The sequence below is a fragment of the Protomyctophum parallelum genome, assembly GCF_964188405.1.
Source record: "Protomyctophum parallelum genome assembly, chromosome: 6".
NCBI classification, from domain to species: Eukaryota; Metazoa; Chordata; class Actinopteri; order Myctophiformes; family Myctophidae; genus Protomyctophum; species Protomyctophum parallelum.
In genome coordinates, this window is record NC_139701.1 from 5935912 (window position 1) to 5957775 (window position 21864).

A 21864-nucleotide genomic window follows, 5' to 3' on the forward strand; every position below is an offset into this window, starting at 1 on the left:
TTTCATCGTTTTTGAGGAATTGAAAAAAATTAAAAATTTCAAAAAGTTGGGTTATAGCCCATCGTTTTTTGAATTTTTGAAAAAAAAAGAAAATCCTCGTTTTTCATCATTTTTGACCATGGGCTATAGCCCATATCGTATGGCATACTATAGCACGCCGTTTTTCATTGTTTTTGAGGAATTGAAAAATTTTCAAAATTTCAAAAAGTTGGGTTATAGCCCATCGTTTTTTGAAATTTTGAAATTATTTTTTATCCTCGTTTTTCATCATTTTTGACCATGGGCTATAGCCCATATCGTATGGCATACTATAGCACGCCGCTTTTCATCATTTTTGAGGATTTGAAAAAAATTCAAAATTTCAAAAAGTTGGGTTATAGCCCATCGTTTTTTGAATTTTTGAAAAAAAAATATCCTCGTTTTTCATCATTTTTGACCATGGGCTATAGCCCATATCGTATGGCATACTATAGCACGCCGTTTTTCATTGTTTTTGAGGAATTGAAAAATTTTCAAAATTTCAAAAAGTTGGGTTATAGCCCATCGTTTTTTTAAAATTTGAAATAATTTTTTATCCTCGTTTTTCATCATTTTTGACCATGGGCTATAGCCCATATCGTATGGCATACTATAGCACGCCGTTTTTCATCATTTTTGAGGATTTGAAAAATATTCAAAATTTCAAAAAGTTGGGTTATAGCCCATCGTTTTTTGAAATGTTGAAATTATTTTTTATCCTCGTTTTTCATCATTTTTGACCAGGGGCTATAGCCCATATCGTATGGCATACTATAGCACGCCGTTTTTCATCATTTTTGAGGATTTGAAAAATATTCAAAATTTCAAAAAGTTGGGTTATAGCCCATCGTTTTTTGAAATTTTGGAAAAAACAAATATCCTCGTTTTTCATCATTTTTGACCATGGGCTATAGCCCATATCGTATGGCATACTATAGCACGCCGCTTTTCATCATTTTTGAGGATTTGAAAAAAATTCAAAATTTAAAAAAGTTGGGTTATAGCCCATCGTTTTTTGATTTTTTGAAAAAAAAATATCCTCGTTTTTCATCATTTTTGACCATGGGCTATAGCCCATATCGTATGGCATACTATAGCACGCCGTTTTTCATTGTTTTTGAGGAATTGAAAAATTTTCAAAATTTCAAAAAGTTGGGTTATAGCCCATCGTTTTTTGAAAATTTGAAATAATTTTTTATCCTCGTTTTTCATCATTTTTGACCATGGGCTATAGCCCATATCGTATGGCATACTATAGCACGCCGTTTTTCATCATTTTTGAGGATTTGAAAAATATTCAAAATTTCAAAAAGTTGGGTTATAGCCCATCGTTTTTTGAAATTTTGAAATTATTTTTTATCCTCGTTTTTCATCATTTTTGACCATGGGCTATAGCCCATATCGTATGGCATACTATAGCACGCCGTTTTTCATCATTTTTGAGGATTTGAAAAATATTCAAAATTTCAAAAAGTTGGGTTATAGCCCATCGTTTTTTGAAATTTTGGAAAAAACAAATATCCTCGTTTTTCATCATTTTTGACCATGGGCTATAGCCCATATCGTATGGCATACTATAGCACGCCGTTTTTCATCATTTTTGAGGATTTGAAAAATATTCAAAATTTCAAAAAGTTGGGTTATAGCCCATCGTTTTTTGAAATTTTGAAATTATTTTTTATCCTCGTTTTTCATCATTTTTGACCATGGGCTATAGCCCATATCGTATGGCATACTATAGCACGCCGTTTTTCATCATTTTTGAGGATTTGAAAAATATTCAAAATTTCAAAAAGTTGGGTTATAGCCCATCGTTTTTTGAAATTTTGGAAAAAACAAATATCCTCGTTTTTCATCATTTTTGACCATGGGCTATAGCCCATATCGTATGGCATACTATAGCACGCCGTTTTTCATTGTTTTTGAGGAATTGAAAAATTTTCAAAATTTCAAAAAGTTGGGTTATAGCCCATCGTTTTTTGAAATTTTGGAAAAAAAAAAATATCCTCGTTTTTCATCATTTTTGACCATGGGCTATAGCCCATATCGTATGGCATACTATAGCACGCCGTTTTTCATTGTTTTTGAGGAATTGAAAAATTTTCAAAATTTCAAAAAGTTGGGTTATAGCCCATCGTTTTTTGAAATTTTGAAATTATTTTTTATCCTCGTTTTTCATCATTTTTGACCATGGGCTATAGCCCATATCGTATGGCATACTATAGCACGCCGTTTTTCATTGTTTTTGAGGAATTGAAAATTTTTCAAAATTTCAAAAAGTTGGGTTATAGCCCATCGTTTTTTGAAAATTTGAAATAATTTTTTATCCTCGTTTTTCATCATTTTTGACCATGGGCTATAGCCCATATCGTATGGCATACTATAGCACGCCATTTTTCATCATTTTTGAGGATTTGAAAAATATTCAAAATTTCAAAAAGTTGGGTTATAGCCCATCGTTTTTTGAAAATTTGAAATTATTTTTTATCCTCGTTTTTCATCATTTTTGACCATGGGCTATAGCCCATATCGTATGGCATACTATAGCACGCCGTTTTTCATCATTTTTGAGGATTTGAAAAAAATGCAAAATTTCAAAAAGTTGGGTTATAGCCCATCGTTTTTTGAAATTTTGAAATTATTTTTTATCCTCGTTTTTCATCATTTTTGACCATGGGCTATAGCCCATATCGTATGGCATACTATAGCACGCCGTTTTTCATTGTTTTTGAGGAATTGAAAAATTTTCAAAATTTCAAAAAGTTGGGTTATAGCCCATCGTTTTTTGAAATTTTGAAATTATTTTTTATCCTCGTTTTTCATCATTTTTGACCATGGGCTATAGCCCATATCGTATGGCATACTATAGCACGCCGTTTTTCATTGTTTTTGAGGAATTGAATTTTTTTCAAAATTTCAAAAAGTTGGGTTATAGCCCATCGTTTTTTGAAAATTTGAAATAATTTTTTATCCTCGTTTTTCATCATTTTTGACCATGGGCTATATCCCATATCGTATGGCATACTATAGCACGCCATTTTTCATCATTTTTGAGGATTTGAAAAATATTCAAAATTTCAAAAAGTTGGGTTATAGCCCATCGTTTTTTGAAATTTTGAAATTATTTTTTATCCTCGTTTTTCATCATTTTTGACCATGGGCTATAGCCCATATCGTATGGCATACTATAGCACGCCGTTTTTCATCATTTTTGAGGATTTGAAAAATATTCAAAATTTCAAAAAGTTGGGTTATAGCCCATCGTTTTTTGAAAATTTGAAATAATTTTTTATCCTCGTTTTTCATCATTTTTGACCATGGGCTATAGCCCATATCGTATGGCATACTATAGCACGCCGTTTTTCATCATTTTTGAGGATTTGAAAAATATTCAAAATTTCAAAAAGTTGGGTTATAGCCCATCGTTTTTTGAAATTTTGAAATTATTTTTTATCCTCGTTTTTCATCATTTTTGACCATGGGCTATAGCCCATATCGTATGGCATACTATAGCACGCCGTTTTTCATCATTTTTGAGGATTTGAAAAATATTCAAAATTTCAAAAAGTTGGGTTATAGCCCATCGTTTTTTGAAAATTTGAAATAATTTTTTATCCTCGTTTTTCATCATTTTTGACCATGGGCTATAGCCCATATCGTATGGCATACTATAGCACGCCGTTTTTCATCATTTTTGAGGATTTGAAAAATATTCAAAATTTCAAAAAGTTGGGTTATAGCCCATCGTTTTTTGAAATTTTGAAATTATTTTTTATCCTCGTTTTTCATCATTTTTGACCATGGGCTATAGCCCATATCGTATGGCATACTATAGCACGCCGTTTTTCATAATTTTTGAGGATTTGAAAAATATTCAAAATTTCAAAAAGTTGGGTTATAGCCCATCGTTTTTTGAAAATTTGAAATTATTTTTTATCCTCGTTTTTCATCATTTTTGACCATGGGCTATAGCCCATATCGTATGGCATACTATAGCACGCCGTTTTTCATCATTTTTGAGGATTTGAAAAAAATTCAAAATTTCAAAAAGTTGGGTTATAGCCCATCGTTTTTTGAATTTTTGAAAAAAAAATATCCTCGTTTTTCATCATTTTTGACCATGGGCTATAGCCCATATCGTATGGCATACTATAGCACGCCGTTTTTCATCATTTTTGAGGATTTTAAAAATATTCAAAATTTCAAAAAGTTGGGTTATAGCCCATCGTTTTTTGAAATTTTGGAAAAAACAAATATCCTCGTTTTTCATCATTTTTGACCATGGGCTATAGCCCATATCGTATGGCATACTATAGCACGCCGTTTTTCATTGTTTTTGAGGAATTGAAAAATTTTCAAAATTTCAAAAAGTTGGGTTATAGCCCATCGTTTTTTGAAATTTTGGAAAAAAAAAATATCCTCGTTTTTCATCATTTTTGACCATGGGCTATAGCCCATATCGTATGGCATACTATAGCACGCCGTTTTTCATTGTTTTTGAGGAATTGAAAAATTTTCAAAATTTCAAAAAGTTGGGTTATAGCCCATCGTTTTTTGAAATTTTGAAATTATTTTTTATCCTCGTTTTTCATCATTTTTGACCATGGGCTATAGCCCATATCGTATGGCATACTATAGCACGCCGTTTTTCATTGTTTTTGAGGAATTGAAAAATTTTCAAAATTTCAAAAAGTTGGGTTATAGCCCATCGTTTTTTGAAAATTTGAAATAATTTTTTATCCTCGTTTTTCATCATTTTTGACCATGGGCTATAGCCCATATCGTATGGCATACTATAGCACGCCATTTTTCATCATTTTTGAGGATTTGAAAAATATTCAAAATTTCAAAAAGTTGGGTTATAGCCCATCGTTTTTTGAAATTTTGAAATTATTTTTTATCCTCGTTTTTCATCATTTTTGACCATGGGCTATAGCCCATATCGTATGGCATACTATAGCACGCCGTTTTTCATCATTTTTGAGGATTTGAAAAATATTCAAAATTTCAAAAAGTTGGGTTATAGCCCATCGTTTTTTGAAAATTTGAAATAATTTTTTATCCTCGTTTTTCATCATTTTTGACCATGGGCTATAGCCCATATTGTATGACATACTATAGCACGCCGTTTTTCATCATTTTTGAGGATTTGAAAAATATTCAAAATTTCAAAAAGTTGGGTTATAGCCCATCGTTTTTTGAAATTTTGAAATTATTTTTTATCCTCGTTTTTCATCATTTTTGACCATGGGCTATAGCCCATATCGTATGGCATACTATAGCACGCCGTTTTTCATCATTTTTGAGGATTTGAAAAATATTCAAAATTTCAAAAAGTTGGGTTATAGCCCATCGTTTTTTGAAAATTTGAAATTATTTTTTATCCTCGTTTTTCATCATTTTTGACCATGGGCTATAGCCCATATCGTATGGCATACTATAGCACGCCGTTTTTCATCATTTTTGAGGATTTGAAAAAAATTCAAAATTTCAAAAAGTTGGGTTATAGCCCATCGTTTTTTGAATTTTTGAAAAAAAAATATCCTCGTTTTTCATCATTTTTGACCATGGGCTATAGCCCATATCGTATGGCATACTATAGCACGCCGTTTTTCATCGTTTTTGAGGAATTGAAAAAAATTCAAAATTTCAAAAAGTTGGGTTATAGCCCATCGTTTTTTGAATTTTTGAAAAAAATAAATTATCCTCGTTTTTCATCATTTTTGACCATGGGCTATAGCCCATATCGTATGGCATACTATAGCACGCCGCTTTTCATCATTTTTGAGGATTTGAAAAAAATTAAAAATTTCAAAAAGTTGGGTTATAGCCCATCGTTTTTTGATTTTTTGAAAAAAAAATATCCTCGTTTTTCATCATTTTTGACCATGGGCTATAGCCCATATCGTATGGCATACTATAGCACGCCGTTTTTCATCATTTTTGAGGATTTGAAAAAAATTCAAAATTTCAAAAAGTTGGGTTATAGCCCATCGTTTTTTGAATTTTTGGAGAAAAAAAAAATATCCTCGTTTTTCATCATTTTTGACCATGGGCTATAGCCCATATCGTATGGCATACTATAGCACGCCGTTTTTCATTGTTTTTGAGGAATTGAAATTTTTTCAAAATTTCAAAAAGTTGGGTTATAGCCCATCGTTTTTTGAAATTTTGAAATTATTTTTTATCCTCGTTTTTCATCATTTTTGACCATGGGCTATAGCCCATATCGTATGGCATACTATAGCACGCCGTTTTTCATTGTTTTTGAGGAATTGAAAATTTTTCAAAATTTCAAAAAGTTGGGTTATAGCCCATCGTTTTTTGAAAATTTGAAATAATTTTTTATCCTCGTTTTTCATCATTTTTGACCATGGGCTATAGCCCATATCGTATGGCATACTATAGCACGCCGTTTTTCATCATTTTTGAGGATTTGAAAAATATTCAAAATTTCAAAAAGTTGGGTTATAGCCCATCGTTTTTTGAAATTTTGAAATTATTTTTTATCCTCGTTTTTCATCATTTTTGACCATGGGCTATAGCCCATATCGTATGGCATACTATAGCACGCCGTTTTTCATCATTTTTGAGGATTTGAAAAATATTCAAAATTTCAAAAAGTTGGGTTATAGCCCATCGTTTTTTGAAATTTTGAAATTATTTTTTATCCTCGTTTTTCATCATTTTTGACCATGGGCTATAGCCCATATCGTATGGCATACTATAGCACGCCGTTTTTCATCATTTTTGAGGATTTGAAAAATATTCAAAATTTCAAAAAGTTGGGTTATAGCCCATCGTTTTTTGAAATTTTGGAAAAAAAAAAAATCCTCGTTTTTCATCATTTTTGACCATGGGCTATAGCCCATATCGTATGGCATACTATAGCACGCCGTTTTTCATCATTTTTGAGGATTTGAAAAATATTCAAAATTTCAAAAAGTTGGGTTATAGCCCATCGTTTTTTGAAAATTTGAAATTATTTTTTATCCTCGTTTTTCATCATTTTTGACCATGGGCTATAGCCCATATCGTATGGCATACTATAGCACGCCGTTTTTCATCATTTTTGAGGATTTGAAAAAAATTCAAAATTTCAAAAAGTTGGGTTATAGCCCATCGTTTTTTGAATTTTTGAAAAAAAAATATCCTCGTTTTTCATCATTTTTGACCATGGGCTATAGCCCATATCGTATGGCATACTATAGCACGCCGTTTTTCATCGTTTTTGAGGAATTGAAAAAAATTCAAAATTTCAAAAAGTTGGGTTATAGCCCATCGTTTTTTGAATTTTTGAAAAAAATAAATTATCCTCGTTTTTCATCATTTTTGACCATGGGCTATAGCCCATATCGTATGGCATACTATAGCACGCCGCTTTTCATCATTTTTGAGGATTTGAAAAAAATTAAAAATTTCAAAAAGTTGGGTTATAGCCCATCGTTTTTTGATTTTTTGAAAAAAAAATATCCTCGTTTTTCATCATTTTTGACCATGGGCTATAGCCCATATCGTATGGCATACTATAGCACGCCGTTTTTCATCATTTTTGAGGATTTGAAAAAAATTCAAAATTTCAAAAAGTTGGGTTATAGCCCATCGTTTTTTGAATTTTTGGAGAAAAAAAAAATATCCTCGTTTTTCATCATTTTTGACCATGGGCTATAGCCCATATCGTATGGCATACTATAGCACGCCGTTTTTCATTGTTTTTGAGGAATTGAAATTTTTTCAAAATTTCAAAAAGTTGGGTTATAGCCCATCGTTTTTTGAAATTTTGAAATTATTTTTTATCCTCGTTTTTCATCATTTTTGACCATGGGCTATAGCCCATATCGTATGGCATACTATAGCACGCCGTTTTTCATTGTTTTTGAGGAATTGAAAATTTTTCAAAATTTCAAAAAGTTGGGTTATAGCCCATCGTTTTTTGAAAATTTGAAATAATTTTTTATCCTCGTTTTTCATCATTTTTGACCATGGGCTATAGCCCATATCGTATGGCATACTATAGCACGCCGTTTTTCATCATTTTTGAGGATTTGAAAAATATTCAAAATTTCAAAAAGTTGGGTTATAGCCCATCGTTTTTTGAAATTTTGAAATTATTTTTTATCCTCGTTTTTCATCATTTTTGACCATGGGCTATAGCCCATATCGTATGGCATACTATAGCACGCCGTTTTTCATCATTTTTGAGGATTTGAAAAATATTCAAAATTTCAAAAAGTTGGGTTATAGCCCATCGTTTTTTGAAAATTTGAAATAATTTTTTATCCTCGTTTTTCATCATTTTTGACCATGGGCTATAGCCCATATCGTATGGCATACTATAGCACGCCGTTTTTCATCATTTTTGAGGATTTGAAAAATATTCAAAATTTCAAAAAGTTGGGTTATAGCCCATCGTTTTTTGAAAATTTGAAATTATTTTTTATCCTCGTTTTTCATCATTTTTGACCATGGGCTATAGCCCATATCGTATGGCATTCTATAGCACGCCGTTTTTCATTGTTTTTGAGGAATTGAAAATTTTTCAAAATTTCAAAAAGTTGGGTTATAGCCCATCGTTTTTTGAAAATTTTAAATAATTTTTTATCCTCGTTTTTCATCATTTTTGACCATGGGCTATATCCCATATCGTATGGCATACTATAGCACGCCGTTTTTCATCATTTTTGAGGATTTGAAAAATATTCAAAATTTCAAAAAGTTGGGTTATAGCCCATCGTTTTTTGAAATTTTGAAATTATTTTTTATCCTCGTTTTTCATCATTTTTGACCATGGGCTATAGCCCATATCGTATGGCATACTATAGCACGCCGTTTTTCATCATTTTTGAGGATTTGAAAAATATTCAAAATTTCAAAAAGTTGGGTTATAGCCCATCGTTTTTTGAAAATTTGAAATAATTTTTTATCCTCGTTTTTCATCATTTTTGACCATGGGCTATAGCCCATATCGTATGGCATACTATAGCACGCCGTTTTTCATCATTTTTGAGGATTTGAAAAATATTCAAAATTTCAAAAAGTTGGGTTATAGCCCATCGTTTTTTGAAATTTTGAAATTATTTTTTATCCTCGTTTTTCATCATTTTTGACCATGGGCTATAGCCCATATCGTATGGCATACTATAGCACGCCGTTTTTCATCATTTTTGAGGATTTGAAAAATATTCAAAATTTCAAAAAGTTGGGTTATAGCCCATCGTTTTTTGAAAATTTGAAATTATTTTTTATCCTCGTTTTTCATCATTTTTGACCATGGGCTATAGCCCATATCGTATGGCATACTATAGCACGCCGTTTTTCATCATTTTTGAGGATTTGAAAAAAATTCAAAATTTCAAAAAGTTGGGTTATAGCCCATCGTTTTTTGAATTTTTGAAAAAAAAATATCCTCGTTTTTCATCATTTTTGACCATGGGCTATAGCCCATATCGTATGGCATACTATAGCACGCCGTTTTTCATCGTTTTTGAGGAATTGAAAAAAATTCAAAATTTCAAAAAGTTGGGTTATAGCCCATCGTTTTTTGAATTTTTGAAAAAAATAAATTATCCTCGTTTTTCATCATTTTTGACCATGGGCTATAGCCCATATCGTATGGCATACTATAGCACGCCGCTTTTCATCATTTTTGAGGATTTGAAAAAATTTCAAAATTTCAAAAAGTTGGGTTATAGCCCATCGTTTTTTGATTTTTTGAAAAAAAAATATCCTCGTTTTTCATCATTTTTGACCATGGGCTATATAGCCCATATCGTATGGCATACTATAGCACGCCGTTTTTCATCATTTTTGAGGATTTGAAAAAAATTCAAAATTTCAAAAAGTTGGGTTATAGCCCATCGTTTTTTGAATTTTTGGAGAAAAAAAAAATATCCTCGTTTTTCATCATTTTTGACCATGGGCTATAGCCCATATCGTATGGCATACTATAGCACGCCGTTTTTCATTGTTTTTGAGGAATTGAAATTTTTTCAAAATTTCAAAAAGTTGGGTTATAGCCCATCGTTTTTTGAAATTTTGAAATTATTTTTTATCCTCGTTTTTCATCATTTTTGACCATGGGCTATAGCCCATATCGTATGGCATACTATAGCACGCCGTTTTTCATTGTTTTTGAGGAATTGAAAATTTTTCAAAATTTCAAAAAGTTGGGTTATAGCCCATCGTTTTTTGAAAAATTGAAATAATTTTTTATCCTCGTTTTTCATCATTTTTGACCATGGGCTATAGCCCATATCGTATGGCATACTATAGCACGCCGTTTTTCATCATTTTTGAGGATTTGAAAAAATTTCAAAATTTCAAAAAGTTGGGTTATAGCCCATCGTTTTTTGATTTTTTGAAAAAAAAATATCCTCGTTTTTCATCATTTTTGACCATGGGCTATAGCCCATATCGTATGGCATACTATAGCACGCCGTTTTTCATCATTTTTGAGGATTTGAAAAATATTCAAAATTTCAAAAAGTTGGGTTATAGCCCATCGTTTTTTGAAATTTTGAAATTATTTTTTATCCTCGTTTTTCATCATTTTTGACCATGGGCTATAGCCCATATCGTATGGCATACTATAGCACGCCGTTTTTCATCATTTTTGAGGATTTGAAAAATATTCAAAATTTCAAAAAGTTGGGTTATAGCCCATCGTTTTTTGAAATTTTGGAAAAAAATAAATCCTCGTTTTTCATCATTTTTGACCATGGGCTATAGCCCATATCGTATGGCATACTATAGCACGCCGTTTTTCATTGTTTTTGAGGAATTGAAAATTTTTCAAAATTTCAAAAAGTTGGGTTATAGCCCATCGTTTTTTGAAAATTTGAAATAATTTTTTATCCTCGTTTTTCATCATTTTTGACCATGGGCTATAGCCCATATCGTATGGCATACTATAGCACGCCGTTTTTCATCATTTTTGAGGATTTGAAAAATATTCAAAATTTCAAAAAGTTGGGTTATAGCCCATCGTTTTTTGAAAATTTGAAATTATTTTTTATCCTCGTTTTTCATCATTTTTGACCATGGGCTATAGCCCATATCGTATGGCATACTATAGCACGCCGTTTTTCATCATTTTTGAGGATTTGAAAAATATTCAAAATTTCAAAAAGTTGGGTTATAGCCCATCGTTTTTTGAAAATTTGAAATAATTTTTTATCCTCGTTTTTCATCATTTTTGACCATGGGCTATAGCCCATATCGTATGGCATACTATAGCACGCCGTTTTTCATCATTTTTGAGGATTTGAAAAATATTCAAAATTTCAAAAAGTTGGGTTATAGCCCATCGTTTTTTGAAATTTTGAAATTATTTTTTATCCTCGTTTTTCATCATTTTTGACCATGGGCTATAGCCCATATCGTATGGCATACTATAGCACGCCGTTTTTCATCATTTTTGAGGATTTGAAAAATATTCAAAATTTCAAAAAGTTGGGTTATAGCCCATCGTTTTTTGAAAATTTGAAATTATTTTTTATCCTCGTTTTTCATCATTTTTGACCATGGGCTATAGCCCATATCGTATGGCATACTATAGCACGCCGTTTTTCATCATTTTTGAGGATTTGAAAAAAATTCAAAATTTCAAAAAGTTGGGTTATAGCCCATCGTTTTTTGAATTTTTGAAAAAAAAATATCCTCGTTTTTCATCATTTTTGACCATGGGCTATAGCCCATATCGTATGGCATACTATAGCACGCCGTTTTTCATCGTTTTTGAGGAATTGAAAAAAATTCAAAATTTCAAAAAGTTGGGTTATAGCCCATCGTTTTTTGAATTTTTGAAAAAAATAAATTATCCTCGTTTTTCATCATTTTTGACCATGGGCTATAGCCCATATCGTATGGCATACTATAGCACGCCGCTTTTCATCATTTTTGAGGATTTGAAAAAATTTCAAAATTTCAAAAAGTTGGGTTATAGCCCATCGTTTTTTGATTTTTTGAAAAAAAAATATCCTCGTTTTTCATCATTTTTGACCATGGGCTATATAGCCCATATCGTATGGCATACTATAGCACGCCGTTTTTCATCATTTTTGAGGATTTGAAAAAAATTCAAAATTTCAAAAAGTTGGGTTATAGCCCATCGTTTTTTGAATTTTTGGAGAAAAAAAAAATATCCTCGTTTTTCATCATTTTTGACCATGGGCTATAGCCCATATCGTATGGCATACTATAGCACGCCGTTTTTCATTGTTTTTGAGGAATTGAAATTTTTTCAAAATTTCAAAAAGTTGGGTTATAGCCCATCGTTTTTTGAAATTTTGAAATTATTTTTTATCCTCGTTTTTCATCATTTTTGACCATGGGCTATAGCCCATATCGTATGGCATACTATAGCACGCCGTTTTTCATCATTTTTGAGGATTTGAAAAATATTCAAAATTTCAAAAAGTTGGGTTATAGCCCATCGTTTTTTGAAATTTTGGAAAAAAATAAATCCTCGTTTTTCATCATTTTTGACCATGGGCTATAGCCCATATCGTATGGCATACTATAGCACGCCGTTTTTCATTGTTTTTGAGGAATTGAAAATTTTTCAAAATTTCAAAAAGTTGGGTTATAGCCCATCGTTTTTTGAAAATTTGAAATAATTTTTTATCCTCGTTTTTCATCATTTTTGACCATGGGCTATAGCCCATATCGTATGGCATACTATAGCACGCCGTTTTTCATCATTTTTGAGGATTTGAAAAATATTCAAAATTTCAAAAAGTTGGGTTATAGCCCATCGTTTTTTGAAAATTTGAAATTATTTTTTATCCTCGTTTTTCATCATTTTTGACCATGGGCTATAGCCCATATCGTATGGCATACTATAGCACGCCGTTTTTCATCATTTTTGAGGATTTGAAAAATATTCAAAATTTCAAAAAGTTGGGTTATAGCCCATCGTTTTTTGAAAATTTGAAATAATTTTTTATCCTCGTTTTTCATCATTTTTGACCATGGGCTATAGCCCATATCGTATGGCATACTATAGCACGCCGTTTTTCATCATTTTTGAGGATTTGAAAAATATTCAAAATTTCAAAAAGTTGGGTTATAGCCCATCGTTTTTTGAAATTTTGAAATTATTTTTTATCCTCGTTTTTCATCATTTTTGACCATGGGCTATAGCCCATATCGTATGGCATACTATAGCACGCCGTTTTTCATCATTTTTGAGGATTTGAAAAAAATTCAAAATTTCAAAAAGTTGGGTTATAGCCCATCGTTTTTTGAAATTTTGAATAAAAAAAATATCCTCGTTTTTCATCATTTTTGACCATGGGCTATAGCCCATATCGTATGGCATACTATAGCACGCCGTTTTTCATCATTTTTGAGGATTTGAAAAAAATTCAAAATTTCTAAAAGTTGGGTTATAGCCCATCGTTTTTTGAAATTTTGAAATTATTTTTTATCCTCGTTTTTCATCATTTTTGACCATGGGCTATAGCCCATATCGTATGGCATACTATAGCACGCCGTTTTTCATCATTTTTGAGGATTTGAAAAATATTCAAAATTTCAAAAAGTTGGGTTATAGCCCATCGTTTTTTGAAAATTTGAAATATTTTTTTATCCTCGTTTTTCATCATTTTTGACCATGGGCTATAGCCCATATCGTATGGCATACTATAGCACGCCGTTTTTCATCATTTTTGAGGATTTGAAAAATATTCAAAATTTCAAAAAGTTGGGTTATAGCCCATCGTTTTTTGAAATTTTGAAATTATTTTTTATCCTCGTTTTTCATCATTTTTGACCATGGGCTATAGCCCATATCGTATGGCATACTATAGCACGCCGTTTTTCATCATTTTTGAGGATTTGAAAAAAATTCAAAATTTCAAAAAGTTGGGTTATAGCCCATCGTTTTTTGAATTTTTGAATAAAAAAAATATCCTCGTTTTTCATCATTTTTGACCATGGGCTATAGCCCATATCGTATGGCATACTATAGCACGCCGTTTTTCATCATTTTTGAGGATTTGAAAAAAATTCAAAATTTCTAAAAGTTGGGTTATAGCCCATCGTTTTTTTAAATTTTGAAATTATTTTTTATCCTCGTTTTTCATCATTTTTGACCATGGGCTATAGCCCATATCGTATGGCATACTATAGCACGCCGTTTTTCATCATTTTTGAGGATTTGAAAAATATTCAAAATTTCAAAAAGTTGGGTTATAGCCCATCGTTTTTTGAATTTTTGAAATTATTTTTTATCCTCGTTTTTCATCATTTTTGACCATGGACTATAGCCCATATCGTATGGCATACTATAGCACGCCGTTTTTCATCATTTTTGAGGATTTGAAAAATATTCAAAATTTCAAAAAGTTGGGTTATAGCCCATCGTTTTTTGAAAATTTGAAATAATTTTTTATCCTCGTTTTTCATCATTTTTGACCATGGGCTATAGCCCATATCGTATGGCATACTATAGCACGCCGTTTTTCATCATTTTTGAGGATTTGAAAAATATTCAAAATTTCAAAAAGTTGGGTTATAGCCCATCGTTTTTTGAAATTTTGAAATTATTTTTTATCCTCGTTTTTCATCATTTTTGACCATGGGCTATAGCCCATATCGTATGGCATACTATAGCACGCCGTTTTTCATCATTTTTGAGGATTTGAAAAAAATTCAAAATTTCAAAAAGTTGGGTTATAGCCCATCGTTTTTTGAATTTTTGAATAAAAAAAATATCCTCGTTTTTCATCATTTTTGACCATGGGCTATAGCCCATATCGTATGGCATACTATAGCACGCCGTTTTTCATCATTTTTGAGGATTTGAAAAAAATTCAAAATTTCTAAAAGTTGGGTTATAGCCCATCGTTTTTTGAAATTTTGAAATTATTTTTTATCCTCGTTTTTCATCATTTTTGACCATGGGCTATAGCCCATATCGTATGGCATACTATAGCACGCCGTTTTTCATCATTTTTGAGGATTTGAAAAATATTCAAAATTTCAAAAAGTTGGGTTATAGCCCATCGTTTTTTGAATTTTTGAATTTATTTTTTATCCTCGTTTTTCATCATTTTTGACCATGGGCTATAGCCCATATCGTATGGCATACTATAGCACGCCGTTTTTCATCGTTTTTGAGGAATTGAAAAAAATTCAAAATTTCAAAAAGTTGGGTTATAGCCCATCGTTTTTTGAAATTTTGAATTAATTTTTTATCCTCGTTTTTCATCATTTTTGACCATGGGCTATAGCCCATACCGTACGGCATACTATAGCACGCCGTTTTTCATCATTTTTGAGGATTTGAAAAATATTCAAATTTTCTAAAAGTTGGGTTATAGCCCATCGTTTTTTGAATTTTTGAAAAAAAAATATCCTCGTTTTTCATCATTTTTGACCATGGGCTATAGCCCATATCGTATGGCATACTATAGCACGCCGTTTTTCATCGCTTTTGAGGAATTGAAAAAAAATCAAAATTTCAAAAAGTTGGGTTATAGCCCATCGTTTTTTGAATTTTTGAAAAAAAAAAATTATTCTCGTTTTTCATCATTTTTGACCATGGGCTATAGCCCATATCGTATGGCATACTATAGCACGCCGTTTTTCATCATTTTTGAGGATTTGAAAAAAATTCAAATTTTCAAAAAGTTGGGTTATAGCCCATCGTTTTTTGAATTTTTGAAGAAAAAAAAATATCCTCGTTTTTCATCATTTTTGACCATGGGCTATAGCCCATATCGTATGGCATACTATAGCACGCCGTTTTTCATTGTTTTTGAGGAATTGAAAAAAATTCAAAATTTCAAAAAGTTGGGTTATAGCCCATCGTTTTTTGAAATTTTGAATTTATTTTTTATCCTCGTTTTTCATCATTTTTGACCATGGGCTATAGCCCATATCGTATGGCATACTATAGCACGCCGTTTTTCATCATTTTTGAGGATTTGAAAAAAATTCAAATTTCAAAAAGTTGGGTTATAGCCCATCGTTTTTTGATTTTTTGAAAAAAAATATATCCCCGTTTTTCATCATTTTTGACCATGGGCTATAGCCCATATCGTATGGCATACTATAGCACGCCGTTTTTCATCGTTTTTGAGGAATTGAAAAAAATTCAAAATTTCAAAAAGTTGGGTTATAGCCCATCGTTTTTTGAAATTTTGAATTTATTTTTTATCCTCGTTTTTCATCATTTTTGACCATGGGCTATAGCCCATATCGTATGGCATACTATAGCACGCCGTTTTTCATCATTTTTGAGGATTTGAAAAAAAAATCAAAATTTCAAAAAGTTGGGTTATAGCCCATCGTTTTTTGAATTTTTGAAAAATATATATTATCCTCGTTTTTCATCATTTTTGACCATGGGCTATAGCCCATATCGTATGGCATACTATAGCACGCCGTTTTTCATCATTTTTGAGGATTTGAAAAAAATTCAAAATTTCAAAAAATTGGGTTATAGCCCATCGTTTTTTGAATTTTTGAAAAAAAAAAATCCTCGTTTTTCATCATTTTTGACCATGGGCTATAGCCCATATCGTATGGCATACTATAGCACGCCGTTTTTCATCGTTTTTGAGGAATTGAAAAAAATTCAAATTTTCAAAAAGTTGGGTTATAGCCCATCGTTTTTTTAAATTTTGAATAAATTTTTTTATCCTCGTTTTTCATCATTTTTGACCATGGGCTATAGCCCATATCGTATGGCATACTATAGCACGCCGTTTTTCATCATTTTTGAGGATTTGAAAAAAATTCAAAATTGCAAAAAGTTGGGTTATAGCCCATCGTTTTTTGAATTTTTGAATTTATTTTTTATCCTCGTTTTTCATCATTTTTTACCATGGGCTATAGCCCATATCGTATGGCATACTATAGCACGCTGTTTTTCATCATTTTTGAGGATTTGAAAAAAATTCAAATTTCAAAAAGTTGGGTTATAGCCCATCGTTTTTTGAATTTTTGAATTTATTTTTTATCCTCGTTTTTCATCATTTTTGACCATGGGCTATAGCCCATAATGTATGACATACTATAGCACGCCGTTTTTCATCATTTTTGAGGATTTGAAAAAAAATCTAAATTTCAAAAAGTTGGGTTATACCCCATCGTTTTTTGAATTTTTGGAAAAAAAAAAATCCCCGTTTTTCATCATTTTTGAGGATTTGAAAAAATTTCAAAATTTCAAAAAGTTGGGTTATAGCCCATCGTTTTTTTAATTTTTGAATTTATTTTTTATCCTCGTTTTTCATCATTTTTGACCATGGGCTATAGCCCATAATGTATGACATACTATAGCACGCCGTTTTTCATCATTTTTGAGGATTTGAAAAAAAATCTAAATTTCAAAAAGTTGGGTTATACCCCATCGTTTTTTTAATTTTTGAAAAAAGAATCCCTGTTTTTCATATTTTTTGACCATGGGCTATAGCCCATATCGTATGGCATACTATAGCACGCCGTTTTTCATCGTTTTTGAGGAATTGAAAAAAATTCAAATTTTCAAAAAGTTGGGTTATAGCCCATCGTTTTTTGAAATTTTGAAATTATTTTTTATCCTCGTTTTTCATCATTTTTGACCATGGGCTATAGCCCATATCGTATGGCATACTATAGCATGCCGTTTTTCATCATTTTTGAGGATTTGAAAAAAATTCAAAATTTCAAAAAGTTGGGTTATAACCCATCGTTTTTTGAATTTTTGAAAAAAAGAAAATCCCCATTTTTCAACATTTTTGACCATGGGTTATATATAGCCCATATCGTATGGCATACTATAGCACGCCGTTTTTCATCATTTTTGAGGATTTGAAAAAAATTCAAAATTTCAAAAAGTTGGGTTGTAGCCCATCGTTTCTTTTATTTTTGAAAAAAAGAAAATCTTCGTTTTTCATCATTTTTGACCATGGGCTATAGCCCATATCGTATGGCATACTATAGCACGCCGTTTTTCATCATTTTTGAGGATTTGAAAAAATTTCAAAATTTCAAAAAGTTGGGTTATAGCCCATCGTTTTATTAAAATTTAAAATTATTTTTTATCCTCGTTTTTCATCATTTTTGACCATGGGCTATAGCCCATATCGTATGGCATACTATAGCACGCCGTTTTTCATCATTTTTGAGGATTTGAAAAATATTCAAAATTTCAAAAAGTTGGGTTATAGCCCATCGTTTTTTGAATTTTTTGAAAAAAAAAAGAATCCTTGTTTTTCATCATTTTTGACCATGGGCTATAGCCCATATCGTATGGCATACTATAGCATGCCGTTTTTCATCGTTTTTGAGGATTTGAAAAAAATTCAAAATTTCAAAAAGATGGGTTATAGCCCATCGTTTTTTTAATTTTTGTTTTAATTTTTTATCCTCATTTTTCATCATTTTTGACCATGGGCTATAGCCCATATCGTATGGCATACTATAGCACGCCGTTTTTCATCATTTTTGAGGATTTGAAAAAATTTCAAAATTTCAAAAAGTTGGGTTATAGCCCATCGTTTTTTGAAATTTTGAAATTATTTTTTATCCTCGTTTTTCATCATTTTTGACCACGGGCTATAGCCCATATCGTATGGCATACTATAGCACGCCGTTTTTCATCATTTTTGAGGATTTGAAAAATATTCAAAATTTCAAAAAGTTGGGTTATAGCCCATCGTTTTTTTTATTTTTGAAGAAAAAAAAATCCTCGTTTTTCATCATTTTTGACCATGGGCTATAGCCCATATCGTATGGCATACTATAGCACGCCGTTTTTCATCATTTTTGAGGATTTGAAAAAAATTCTAAATTTCAAAAAGTTGGGTTATAGCCCATCGTTTTTTGAAATTTTGAAATAATTTTTTATCCTTGTTTTTCATCATTTTTGACAATGGGCTATAGCCCATATCGTATGGCATACTATAGCACGCCGTTTTTCATCATTTTTGAGGATTTGAAAAAAATTCAAAATTTCAAAAAGATGGGTTATAGCCCATCGTTTTTTGAATTTTTGTTTTAATTTTTTATCCTCATTTTTCATCATTTTTGACCATGGGCTATAGCCCATATCGTATGGCATACTATAGCACACCGTTTTTCATCGTTTTTGAGGATTTGAAAAAAATAAAAAATAAATAAAAGATGGGTTATAGCCCATCGTGTTTTGATTTTTTTTTTTAATCCTCTTTTTTTGATTTTTTGACCATGGGCTATAGCCCATATCTTATGGCATACTATAGCACGCCGTTTTTCATCGTTTTTGAGGATTTGAAAAAAATTCTAAATTTCAAAAAGATGGGTTATAGCCCATCGTTTTTTGAATTTTTGTTTTAATTTTTTATCCTCATTTTTCATCATTTTTGACCATGGGCTATAGCCCATATCGTATGGCATACTATAGCACACCGTTTTTCATCGTTTTTGAGGATTTGAAAAAAATAAAAAATAAATAAAAGATGGGTTATAGCCCATCGTGTTTTGATTTTTTTTTTTAATCCTCTTTTTTGATTTTTTGACCATGGGCTATAGCACATATCTTATGGCATACTATAGCACGCCGTTTTTCATCGTTTTTGAGGATTTGAAAAAAATTCAAAATTTCAAAAAGATGGGTTATAGCCCATCGTTTTTTGAAATTTTGTTTAAATTTTTTATCCTCATTTTTCATCATTTTTGACCATGGGCTATAGCCCATATCGTATGGCATACTATAGCACACCGTTTTTCATCGTTTTTGAGGAATTGAAAAAAAATCAAAATTTCAAAAAGTTGGGTTATATCCCATTGTTTTTAGAATTTTAGAATTTATTTTTTATCCTCGTTTTTTTGACCATGGGCTATAGCCCATATCGTACAGCATACTATAGCCCATATCATACGGCATACTATAGCACGCCATTTTTCATCATTTTTGAGGATTTGAAAAAAAACGATGGGTTATAGCCCATCGTTTTTGTTTTTTTTATCCTCGTTTTTCATCATTTTTGACCATGGGCTATAGCCCATATCATATGGCATACTATCCCACTGAGCAATAGCCAGCTATTAGACGTCCGTCTAAAAATGGGAAAAGCGAGAGGCTATAGTCCATGGTCACGGACCGCATACTGGTCAAGGTCATTTATACTGGTCAAATCTAAAAATCTAAAAACGATGGGCTATAACCCATCGTTTTTTTTTTCTTAATTTTTTTCAAATCCTCAAAAATGATGAAAAACGGTGTGCTATAGTATGCCGTACGGTATGGACTATTTAGACAAGCGTCTAAAAATGGGATAAAAACGTCTAAAAATAGACGTTTTTTATCCCATTTTTGACCATGGGCTATAGCGCATACCATACGGCATACTATTGCACGCCGTTTTTCAACATTTTTGAGGATTTGAAAAGAAATAAAAAAAATCAAAAAACGATGGGCTATAACCCATCGTTTTCTTTTCTTCATTTTTTTCAAATCCTCAAAAATGATGAAAAACGGCGTGCTATAGTATGCCGTACGGTATGGGCTATTAGACGAGCGTCTAAAAATGGGATTTGAAAAGAAATAAAAAAATCAAAAAACGATGGGCTATAACCCATCGTTTTTGAGGATTTGAAAAAAATTCTAAATTTCAAAAAGTTGAAAAACGGCGTGCTATAGTATGCCGTACGGTATGGGCTATTAGACGAGCGTCTAAAAATGGGATAAAAACGTCAAAAAATAGACGTCTAAAACACGTCTAAAAATAGACGTGTTTTAGACGTCTATTTTTAGACGTTTTTTATCCCATTTTTGACCATGGGCTATAGCCCATACCGTACGGCATACTATAGCACGCCGTTTTTCATCATTTTTGAGAATTTGAAAAAAAATCTAAAAATCTAAAAACGATGGGCTATAACCCATCGTTTTTTTTTTCTTCATTTTTTTCAAATCCTCAAAAATGATGAAAAACGGCATGCTATTGTATGCCGTACGGTATGGGCTATTAGATGAGCGTCTAAAATTGGGATAAAAACGTCAAAAAATAGACGTCTAAAACACGTCTAAAAATAGACGTGTTTTAGACGTCTATTTTTAGACGTTTTTTATCCCATTTTTGACCATGGGCTATAGCCCATACCGTACGGCATACTATATATTGCACGCCGTTTTTCATCATTTTTGAGGATATGAAAAAAAATCTAAAAATCTAAAAACGATGGGCTATAAACCATCGTTTTTTTTCTTCATTTGAAAAAAAATCTAAAAATCTAAAAACGATGGGCTATAACCCATCGTTTTTTTTCTTCATTTTTTTCAAATCCTCAAAAATTATGAAAAACGGCGTGCTATAGTATGCCGTACGGTATGGGCTATTAGACGAGCGTCTAAAAATGGGATAAAAACGTCTAAAAATAGACGTCTAAAACACGTCTAAAAATAGACGTGTTTTAGACGTCTATTTTTAGACGTTTTTCATCCCATTTTTGACCATGGGCTATAGCCCATATACCGTACGGCATACTATAGCACGCCGTTTTTCATCATTTTTGAGGATTTGAAAAGAAATAAAAAAATCAAAAAACGATGGGCTATAACCCATAGTTTTTTTTTCTTCATTTTTTTCAAATCCTCAAAAATGATGAAAAACGGCGTGCTATAGTATGCCGTACGGTATGGGCTATTAGACGAGCGTCTAAAAATGGGATAAAAACGTCTAAAAATAGACGTCTGAAACACGTCTAAAAATAGACCTGTTTTAGACGTCTATTTTTAGACGTTTTTCATCCCATTTTTGACCATGGGCTATAGCCCATATACCGTACGGCATACTATAGCACGCCGTTTTTCATCATTTTTGAGGATTTGAAAGAAAATCTAAAAATCTAAAAACGATGGGCTATAACCAATCG